Source organism: Lygodium microphyllum, unplaced genomic scaffold, assembly GCF_053477565.2.
Source record: "Lygodium microphyllum isolate KBCC unplaced genomic scaffold, Lygodium_microphyllum_v1.1.10 scaffold_351, whole genome shotgun sequence".
Classification (NCBI taxonomy): Eukaryota; Viridiplantae; Streptophyta; class Polypodiopsida; order Schizaeales; family Lygodiaceae; genus Lygodium; species Lygodium microphyllum.
In genome coordinates this window covers 43603-51423 of record NW_028229823.1, presented here as the reverse complement: position 1 = coordinate 51423, position 7821 = coordinate 43603, and the positions used below count along the sequence as shown (strand labels likewise).

Genomic DNA, 7821 nt, shown 5'->3' with positions numbered 1-7821 from the left:
TTATCCAAAATGCCATCTACTAGCAGTCCATAGCCATTGTCTGAAAGCCACTTATCAAGTCTGAAAGCTACTTATCGAGCCTGGATCCATATGCAATTCGCCTAGCTGTAGTAATTTAATGAAATCTTATCAGCTGCGCGGATCCTTAACATTTGAAAATAAAAGAATTCCACTTACTAGGGCCTTGTTTGCTCTATTCAGAAACGATTACGAAAGAGGAGAATTGAACTCCCATGAGTGGCCTCATTATCACCTCAAGATAGCGCGTCTACCATTTCGCCACTTTCGCTGGCTGTTGTATGGATATTGATTAAGATTTAGGAAAAAAAATCATGTTATAGAAGAAAACAAGCCTTCGTTCAAAACAATCCGCTACTAAATGAAACTAAACTAAATAATAACAATTACACCCATTGGGAATAATAATAATAATGAGCTGATAAAGATTCAAATCTTTTCCTTTCATCTCAGCTGGCTTCGTATATGCTAAGCATATTCGGTTACTTGGTTCCTTAATAGACGGATATGAACTAATGAAAGAGTGAAAAGGTTGGACAACGAGAAAGAAACATAGATAAATGAAAACCAGCTACAAAATGCGGCAAAAATTTTATGTCTTGATAAGATATTTAGGGCTTGACCAAATTAAAGCAAGCTCCATAAATAAAGCGCAACTGGGTGGTTTCAAAAAAGGATTGGATTAAGCAGGCCAGGTAAGGAAAATTCCTATTGTACATTTCCTTTGATGAGAGCTTTGTTTGCTCACTTGGTGAAAATGGTAGACACGATAGACTCAAAATCTGTTCCATTATGGGTTATCGGTTCAAGTCCGATAGTGAGCATATTTGCCTATTAAGATGGGTAGATAAGAGAAACGAAAGCTCTGTCTCATTTTAACCGATTCTCCTTTTATATTTAGTCAAATCGATCCCAGACTTGCTTGGGCCTATATTGGATCTAAAGGAGCTTGCAAAGAGCCCCGAGGGCGAGTATAACTTAATAGGTTAGAGTGTCAGATTGTGAATCTGAAAACACGGGTTCAAATCCCGTTACTTGCCAAAAACATACTATTTCGACGCGCTTGACTGCTATCAGCAAACGATACAAACAGTTATAAATATCAAAAACAGACGGAAACCATTGTTTGTAGCTCAAGGAAGGCTGGCTTTGTTTGGGAAACTATTGTTTGTAGCTAAAGGAAGGGCCATTGTATTAGCTTGACTCGGGATTGTTAAATATGAAATCATTATGGCCTTGTTCTTTCTTTCGTTTCGTTAGTTTCGGGTGGCCAAGGTCACCTCCAACTAGGTAACATAATGGCAATGTGTTGGTCCTGGAATGACGGTTCGACTCCGTCCCTAGTTTTTTTCACGAAAGTGGTTTGGTCGAGGGTTTGCCCTTTTTCCTTTCCCTCCACCTCGGCAACCATCACACGGCGGCTTAGCAGCTAGAGTCTCGTGGTGAAGAACCCACTTAGCTGCAGCATAACGAGCTTTAGTATGGTAGGCGGTATTGATATTAATTTTGCCAATCTAATACGTGGCTTTACATAAGACACCATGCCTTAGCCTCCCGTGTTGACAATACTTGAATAGCCCCAAGTAGTAAATACTGCATAGTAGGGGTGATAGTATACTGCTTTGTAGGACCCCGAAGGATACTTAAAGCCTTGCTTTGGATTGAAGGGAGCTGCCATTGGACTGAGATATATCGCAGGTACCTCCCCTACCCGGCCCGTCACAGGGAAAACTATAACCAAATTCCTTTTTATCTGGCATGAGTTTGGAACCACGCACATCTAAAGCACCTTTCACTAGAATCAACGTGTGTAAACCCAAAGCAATAGCGTGGTGAACCTCCGGGTCCAATACTGAAAAATAATGAGTTACTATTATTATTAATAGCATCTAACCAACCGGGTAACCATAAGCTCTGACCAGCTTTTAATGCTGGGCTATCTGTCGAGGATAGAAGTACGTCAAAACCATACGAGACTTTACTTTTAACAAATTTCATTTCTTTTCGTTTCCATTCCTTTAGCCGGCCAAAGGTCTTTTTGATATGATCCCAAAAATGCCTATAATCTTAACAATGCCCAAAGACTTTCTGATAGCAAAAACAAAGAAAATACCATTTCTCATAACTCCAGGTCTTAAGGCCCGGCTTACAATGGATACGGATCCCAAAGACCGGGCCGATATACATTAGGGATCTAACCTTAATCTTAACTCTAATGGTGCGAGTCCTTTTTTTGCAACCTTAACGGATCGCAACTCGCTAAGGAATTTTCGCTTACTCATTGGAGAGATATGAACGGAAAGTTTTCATCGATGGCGTTCCATGAATCATCGTATATGAAACGAATTAAACATAAATAATCCATCACTTGCATTTTACTAGGCGCTTGAGCAAGACAAGGTCTTTGCGCACGCATGGAAGGCCACTTTGGTTAATTTGTATTATAGAAACGATTTATTTAGAATATCTGGGAATGAAACTTAAGCGAATATAGATTAACGGTAGATTATCTGCCTTCCAAGCAGAGGATATGGGTTCGATTCCCGTTATTCGCAAGTAACTTTTTGACAGGCAAGATAAGAGATGGCCATAAGGAAACTAACATTAAGCTAATGTTGATTTTCAATGGGTCATCCTATGCCTATCATCATCTCGGTGTTTCTTAGGTAAATGGAAGTAGAGAAAGAAATGGGATTTTCATTTATGATACAATCTTATTGTATGTTGATTTAGCAAACTAATGTCTCCAAACGGGCCTTCATTCCGAAGCGCTGCAGGCTTGGGCCGGCATGCCCGGACAGGAAATTTATTTGGCTGGCATTACGGTTTTCACGCCCTTCGGGTGGACGGAGTCGAGTTGACTTAATTAGGCTAATGGATCATAATGTGCTCCATTAACTTTTTTGCGAAACCGTCGCACCTAGCCTTGTCTATTCACAAGGACTTGATTTTCCATTCAAAAATTACATGTCAGCGAATAGAATCATCAGTAATGATATTGTGCTTAAAAAGGCAAATAAATGAAACTACTTAAGACACAAATAAGAACCCAATAAAGAAAATGGAAAGTAATTTGTACGGATAAAAGGAAAAATACCTATAAATTTCTTTGATTGTGCAGAAAAAAGGCTGGACAGGTACATGTTAATCTAAATCGTAGGTACTTTGAGATAAAAAGAAAAAAACCCATACCTACTAAAGATATGGCGTTGTGGCTTAAGACATTGGTTTATGAGTCAAATAATTAAGTTGTCTTGCTCCGAAACAAATTAAATACACATCATTATCGCTAATACAAAAATCAGAATTGCCATGAAATATAGAGCTTCAGTTAAGGATATTGCTCATATTTACTATGTTTACCTGATAACAGCAAAAGCATTAAAGAAAGCAGCTTTAGGAGTTTAGATTCAATTTATTCCTTTATGGGTAATCATTTGTTTTGGCATGAAAGACCTCCTTTCAATAAACTGCCCTAACTATATATTAACTTTATTAAGAAATGTTTAATGTTGTTTGATTTTCTTCTTCATATTCGTATAAGGCAGCATTAAAATTGAAAAAGTTAATGGCTAAAGGGCAAAATTTATCTGATGTTGCTTTTCAGCATCATATTATTGGAAGCCGGGACCGGAATTGAACCGACGTACAAAGATTTGCAGTCCTCTACATAACCACTCTGTCACCCGGCCTAAAAGTAAGATCACTGTGAACATCTTGCTTTGAAATCTCGATAGATTTCAAACTTAAAGAATCTATCCAAGTACGTTATCTCTTCCTCTTTTTGTTCATAACTTTAAATATACAAAATAATGCATGGTCTGATCAGCTAACGGCTTTGCTATTAATTAAATTGGCATTAACTTAAGCAAAGGCATCTTGTCTGGTTGACAGCAGATTATTTATAGTATTGTTATCGCCAGAAAACACTTTTTTCCATTTTTATTTCTAAATGAGTTAAGTTAGCTTAGCTCATTTGCTCTTCCGAAGAACACATTACCTTTTGCCTTTAGCTTGCCTGCAATAAGCCAATCGATAAGGCCAAAAGCAGTTATCATGTCTCCTAAACCGGTCTGGGCTTTGCTTGCCTGGTGGACCTTTGACAGACAAACAAACAAGATGTCCTATATTATCTTATTTTTTATGATAGCGTGAGCATTCGATCATGGCTTTTACGGAAATCAATTCCCATTTAGTTTAAGCACTTCAAAATAGGTTCTGATAACATATCATCATACTCAATATCTGAAATATCAGATTCCGCTGGTGAAGTCTCTTTTATTGAGTTTTTATCTTAGCCTTCATTAACCTTATTGTTTGTAGTTTTTTTGTATGAAATCCTTATTGGCCATTTTTATGCAGTGTGCATTAAATGCACAAAGATTAGACAACCGGAATCATAACGTACGACAATATAAACACGATATCGAAGCAAACCCATGGAAAATCCGAACGCCATGCAACTTTCTTGTATGATAGGCTTGCTAATGAATATACGTAGGAAAAAGAAGAAAGGAATTAGTAAGTACCACTTACTTAATTTCAAATCAAAATTAAGATTAAATAGAGATATAGGTAGAAAATGACTCCAAATTTGGACAGGTTGCAGCCTTTGGTCCTTATTTTTGTTCTTCCAGCGGTAATAAATTTATAGATATTTTACCATTAACATCCTTTATATAACAATGCTAAGATTGTCTTTATATCCGCAGCACGAAACTATCTGGATTCCTGACTATTTTAGTATTTATAGGAAATCTGTGTATTTAAATATTTGAATTTCGGATCCGATTCTACTTTTATCTGGGTATGTTATAATATAGCTATTTTCTTATTGGCCATTTTTCTTTTGTTTTTATTGGCAAATTGGTTGCATCTACAACCGTGTATAGAAACCATTAATTAAAGGTTCTTTAATGTCTCAATTATCATTTATCAGGACTTTTTGGTTAATGTAAGTTCCTTATCAATGATTAGATACTTAATTTATATAGCTATTTCTTTATTAATAAAGTGCGGGGGTTGGATTTGAACCAACAGTCTTCAGATCATGAGCCTGACGAGTTTGCCAATTACTCTACCCCGCAGAACCATCTTATTGATTATTCAATTAAACCTAACGTTAGAAAGTATTGCTAGAACCTTCAATTTGACTAAATTTTGTTATTTCTTTTCAAGAAACTATCATTTCCTATTATGCAAAAATTCTTATATTAGATGACAATAACCGATTTAAATGACTTATAGACAAAAGTCTACTTTATATAAACTTTCAAACAATCGTAAACTAGACACCCACCTTTTACATATAACGTTTACTTAATTCCCTGCTTTACCGGATCTTAGCACCCAAAGTCTGTCTATACAAACCTATGGCCTGTATTCGGAGTTTCCTTGAGGTTGGTCAGGCTTGAGGCCACCCTAGCCCATTGAGTGCTCTATCCCAAACCATAAACATTGTACGCTCTACTGCAATAGATTTCGCGGAAAACCAGCTATATCCGATCTTGGTTGGCCTTTCCAAGCCGCTCTATCTTTCGATCGAGATTAGACTATACGTTTTCCCATTCCCAATGTAATTTTTAAGTTAGATCACGAATGCCATAAAGATATCCCCATTACGGTTATATTAGAAGCAAAATGTAGTAATAAACTTATTTTTAAAGACGTAATCCATCTGTTAGCCAAAATTAGGTCTGTCTGCTGCAGCCACGTCAATCCTAGCTAGTCATTGTTTGGAATGACTGCAGCCACGTCATTCTAAACATTGTCTAGCTTTTGCTACCGCATTACGGTTATATTAGAAGCAAAATGTAGTAATAAACTTATCGTTCTAAACATTGTCTAGCTTTTGCTGCCGCATGTATTAGAAGCAAAATGTAATAGGTAAGTTAGGCAAGGCGAATCATCTTACATTCCGGATACTGAGTTAACCGGTCAGAAGATAAGGACCGGGACCCCAACAGGCCAAAGCCACTGCTTTTGAAAAGACTTCTTATTGTAGTTATAGTCTTACCGTGATATGTTCTTTTTGGCAGCGCTTGAAGTGCTGGCCAACAATGGAGTTTTTCAGCTTAACGTGAAAATATTTTTGTCATTTTAATTGATGACTCCGCTTGCCGATTGCATGGAATGCAAATTGAAAGGGGATATCAAAGTCAAAAACCTCATCACTTTCATTAAGAGAATTCAGCCTCATAGCGGTGATTTACGGTCATCAATGTGATGTGATCGCAGCGTTATGCGAAAACAATCCGGACTGTCCAACCACGTCTCCCGGTAATTTCCAGTACATATGGCAGAAAAAGGCGCTTTTCACACATCGAGGTCAAAATGGCATCGGGTGTTTCACGTCTTATTAGAGTGCCGGAGATTTCTTAACTTACTTAAAAAACAAAAAAAGGCAACTATACTAAAGCAAAGAGGTACTGGGGCCATGGTGAGTTCAATTGATGGGTTTAGAGCGAATTTTTTTTTTACAACAAAGATTGCTATGGCGCAACCCGTTTGGATTGGCCGAATAGGTTCTTATTAATCGATTGTTATTATACAAGAATTCTTGTATCGCTCATGCAGATCTTCCATCTACCGGAAACCAAAGGATTCATTGCTTTTCCTTTTTTGTCGAACTTGTATAAACACAACCCTATTTGCACCTATCAGTTACGAACTTGCTATTGTTATGAAAGACAACCCCTAGGCTCAGTCACAGCAACGAGTACCGAACCGTCGTTCCCACGGCTACAGTACCAGGAGTTGCTGCTGAGCCAGCCCGTTCAAAACAGTACTTCTGTCTAGCAGAAACTATTAGCGACATCCCTAGAACAGTATTCGTATCGTGAACCAATGGCCACTTTTCCGGTCGAAGGAAATGCCTAATAAATAGTCAAATACTGCACTCTTTAGCTACTGTACTCCGGAAACAAAGTAAGGGAAAGCCCCGTACGTCAAGAGCTGCACTGCTATGAATCAAAGACTGTCTGCTCGCCGTTTCCGGCCAGTATTGCGGGTTCAATGGCTTTATACGAATTAGCTGTTTTTGACCCATCCGATCCCCAGAAATGGAAATTGTTAATACTGGCACTGTACCTTAAGTGGGAGATGGAATAGCCCGCATTCATGGTTCGAACAAAGTAATGGCTGGAGAATTGGTAGAATCTGAAGATGGTACAGTAGGCATCGCTTTGAATTTAGAATCTGATAATGTTGGCTAAGTACTGATGGGCGATGGTTCGACCATACAGGAAGGGGGTTCCGTAAAAGCAACGGGAAAAATTGCGCAAATACCAGTTAGTAATTCTTTCTTAGGCCTTTAAGCCAGTAAATGCTTTGGCCCAACCGATCGATGGAAAGGGTCAAATCCCAGCTTCTGAGTCTAGATCAATTGAGTCTCCCGCACCATATGGGAATTATTTCAAGACGTTCCGGTGGCGGAAAACGACCCGAATCTGCAGGAATTCGGGAAGGTTGAAGCAATGGCCAAACCTCCTTGAGGCTACAGCAATAACGTCATAAGCAATGACACTTAACTAAAGCACTTTATCCTCGCTTTCCACCTTTTATCTAGGGTTAGGAGGATCACGCGCCATAATGCCGGATCTCCATCTTTCTTTGTTGGTTGCTCTCCAGTCGCAGAATTATGAATAGTTTCACTAAAAATAAGTTTATTGGCTTGAAAAAAAAAATGAACCAATCCTTTAGCCTGGCAACCTGTACTATTTTTGCTGCCTCCAGCAACCTGTTGCAACTAACTTCATATTCAGGATGAAACAAGACAATTATGCCAGATAGTAAGGAATTACA

General features: G+C 38.3%; 1 non-coding gene across 1 annotated transcript; it reads left to right on the top strand.

Moving 5' to 3' along the window:
- Nucleotides 1–985: 985 nt before the first annotated feature.
- On the top strand, nt 986–1058 carry TRNAH-GUG (transfer RNA histidin (anticodon GUG)). Its single transcript has one exon. It is a non-coding gene; the product is annotated as a tRNA-His (tRNA).
- The last annotated feature ends 6763 nt before the right edge of the window (nt 1059–7821 follow it).